This window comes from Schistocerca nitens, chromosome 4 (genome assembly GCF_023898315.1).
Source record: "Schistocerca nitens isolate TAMUIC-IGC-003100 chromosome 4, iqSchNite1.1, whole genome shotgun sequence".
In the NCBI taxonomy this organism is placed as follows: domain Eukaryota; kingdom Metazoa; phylum Arthropoda; class Insecta; order Orthoptera; family Acrididae; genus Schistocerca; species Schistocerca nitens.
The window spans coordinates 614586411-614589990 of record NC_064617.1 but is presented as its reverse complement, the minus strand read 5'-3'; positions in this window follow the sequence as shown (position 1 = coordinate 614589990).

Here is a 3580-nt window from a genome sequence, read left to right as displayed (position 1 = left end):
GCCTTTCCTCGTCCGTGGTGGCGCGCACCGTGTTTTGTTTCCACGGGAGCGAAGGTGGCGGCCGGCCGGGGTAAGCGGAGGTGAGGTGAGGTGAGGTGAGGGCAAGGTGTGCGGCCAGTCGGAAGGGTGCCGAGGTCGCAGCCCGGCTCTGGGTAGCAGGGCTACCGCTCTTTTTGTACTGCCTTCGCAGGAAGGCTGGAAGCCACAAGGAGTCTCTCTCACGGCGTATAACACTGTCTTATTGCTCCAGATTCCAACCTCATACTGTTTGTGGAAATTCCGACACCAAGACAGGTGATCAGATTGAAATTAATTCTACGCTAGCGACCAGGGCCGGCTTCGCACGAGTAGCACTAAGAATCTACAGCCAGACGACTTCTGTGGCGTAGCGTATATTTTTTGCGGGCTTGTCTGTAGAGTTATGAATAAATTTCAGAGAAAAAAGTTAAATAACTGAATATCATTACTTTTCATACCTTGAGGAACGACTATGAAGAGCCGGCCGCGGTGGCCGAGCGGTTCTAGGTGCTTCGGTCCGGAACCACGGGGCTGTTGCGGTCGCAGGTTCGAATCCTGCCTCGGGCATGGATGTGTATGGATGTCCTTAGGTTAGATAGGTTTAAGTAGTTCTAAGTCTAGGGGACTGATGACCTCAGATGTTAAGTCCCATAGTGCTTAGAGCCATTTGAACCATTTGACTATGAAGAATAACCTGCGACCTGACCCATAAAAGAGTGCAAGTATGCGCGTCCCACCTGCATAATAGAGAAGCCTCACCACAGTTGTAAATAGGATGGAGAGGCGTTAGACTACCAAACTGCACCAAATCAAAATACTTGAGTCACCCTAGACATCTACGCCGTACACTGTCTTTGAAAAACACACTGCACTGATCTGAAAGGAAAAATATGTACAAGAAACAATATTATAAGTAAAGTGATTGGTTCAAATCAAATGGCTCTGAGCATGATGGGAATTAACTTCTAAGGTCATCAGTCCCCTAGAACTTAGAACTACTTAAACCTAACTAACCTAAGGACATCACACACATCCATGCCCGAGGCAGGATTCTAACCTGCGACCGTAGCGGTCGCGCGGTTCCAGACTGAAGCGCCTAGAACCGCTCGGCCACTCCGTCCGGCAGTGATTGGTTCAACATGGGGAGCACAACCTGAAGTTCTTCGATCATCAGCAGTTTTGCAGCCTGAGGATATGCGACACTAGTGTGTGAGGCGTCTAGTCACTCCAAAGAAGTAAGTGTCGCTTTAAAAGAGGCTGTCTAGATTGTCACAGGATGCCTGAGGCCTACACCTGTCCATAATTTTTACTCACTTGAGGCCATAGCACCACCAAACACGTAGACGCAAAGCAGCCACTAAATCAGGCAGAAAAAAGGAGCAAATAGACCCACGGCACTTAATGTATAACCACCAAAGAGATTTGACTCGTCTTAAGTCAAGGAAGAGCTTTATCCAGTACCGCTAGAAGGCCGACCTGAGCCCCTTCGCCTATCTTTATGATTGGACACTCTGCAAAATACGAACCTGCACCCCAAAGAGGAAATCACACAAGGTCAGCAACTACAGAATAGTAGATGGAGAGCACTGAATAGATTAAGAACAGCGCTCGCAAAATGCCAAGGAAACATGGTTAAGTGGGGCTACCCTGAAGATGAGCAGTGTGAATGTGGCGAAACACAGACTATTGCTCATTTGCTCACGGATGGAGTTTGTTCGCACAGAGAAAGATCTATTTTTGTGCAACGATAAGGCTATTAAAAGTGCAGTGCTTTGGAGAAAGAGAGTTTAGATGTTCTCGCCCGGACACGGAAAGTAAAGTATCACTTTCATATACCTTACGCCATGTAAGCAACACACGTCAGGAAACTTGTTTGAACAATGAATGTTGTGTGTTCCGTAAGAACCGGCGTTTAGAATAATATGGCAATAATCGGAACACGTGATGTAAGTACATTCTCCAGAGACTTAAAGTGACACCTGTCAAAAGTCTGAATAGCCACCTATTGCGGCGCGAGACATGTAGGATGGTAACCAGTGCGGTTCAGGTATGTACCGACAGGGGTGTGCAGCCATGCCTACTCCAATGCCGTAGCCAGCTCGCTAGTTATCTCGGTTTGGGAACCATGGCGCGTATATATCATCGAGGTGATCCCACGGATTCTCGATTGGGTTTCAACCAGGGCGGTACGGCGAACTCATCCTGATCCCCTTCTAATCACGCAGGTAGGCTGCGAGCTATGTGACACGTTGCGTTGTCCTGCTGGTAGGTGCTAACACGGCTAGGAAAAACAACCTGCACGTAGGGTTGCACATGGTCCCCAAGGATGGATGCGTATAGGTGATCCCACGAAATGTCGACTGGGTTTAAACCAGGGCACTACGGCAAAATCATCCTGGTCCTCTTCTAATCACGTAGGTAGGCTGCGAGCTATGTGACACGTTGCGTTGTCCTGCTGGTAGGTGCTAACACGGCTAGGAAAAACAACCTGCACATAGGATTACACATGGTCCCCAAGGATAGATGCGTAGAGGTGATCCCACGAAATGTCGACTGGGTTTCAACCAGGGCACTACGGCAAAGTCATCCTGGTCCTCTTCTAATCACGCAGGTAGGCTGCGAGCTATGTGACACGTTGCGTTGTCCTGCTGGTAGGTGCTAACACGGCTAGGAAAAACAACCTGCACGTAGGGTTGCACATGGTCCCCAAGGATGGATGCGTATAGGTGATCCCACGAAATGTCGACTGGGTTTAAACCAGGGCACTACGGCAAAATCATCCTGGTCCTCTTCTAATCACGTAGGTAGGCTGCGAGCTATGTGACACGTTGCGTTGTCCTGCTGGTAGGTGCTAACACGGCTAGGAAAAACAACCTGCACATAGGATTACACATGGTCCCCAAGGATAGATGCGTAGAGGTGATCCCACGAAATGTCGACTGGGTTTCAACCAGGGCACTACGGCAAAGTCATCCTGGTCCTCTTCTAATCACGCAGGTAGGCTGCGAGCTATGTGACACGTTGCGTTGTCCTGCTGGTAGGTGCTAACACGGCTAGGAAAAACAACCTGCACATAGGGTTGCACATGGTCCCCAAGGATAGATGCATATAGGTGATCCCACGAAACGTCGACTGGGTTTCAACCAGGGCACTACGGCAAAGTCATCCTGGTCCTCTTCTAATCACGCAGGTAGGCTGCGAGCTATGTGACACGTTGCGTTGTCCTGCTGGTAGGTGCTAACACGGCTAGGAAAAACAACCTGCACGTAGGGTTGCACATGGTCCCCAAGGATAGATGCGTAGAGGTGATCCCACAAAATGTCGACTGGGTTTCAACCAGGGCACTACGGTAAAGTCATCCTGGTCCTCTTCTAATCACGCAGGTAGGCTGCGAGCTATGTGACACGTTGCGTTGTCCTGCTGGTAGGTGCTAACACGGCTAGGAAAAACAACCTGCACATAGGGTTGCACATGGTCCCCAAGGATAGATGCGTATAGGTGATCCCACGAAATGTCGACTGGGTTTCAACCAGGGCACTACGGCAAAGTCATCCTGGTCCTC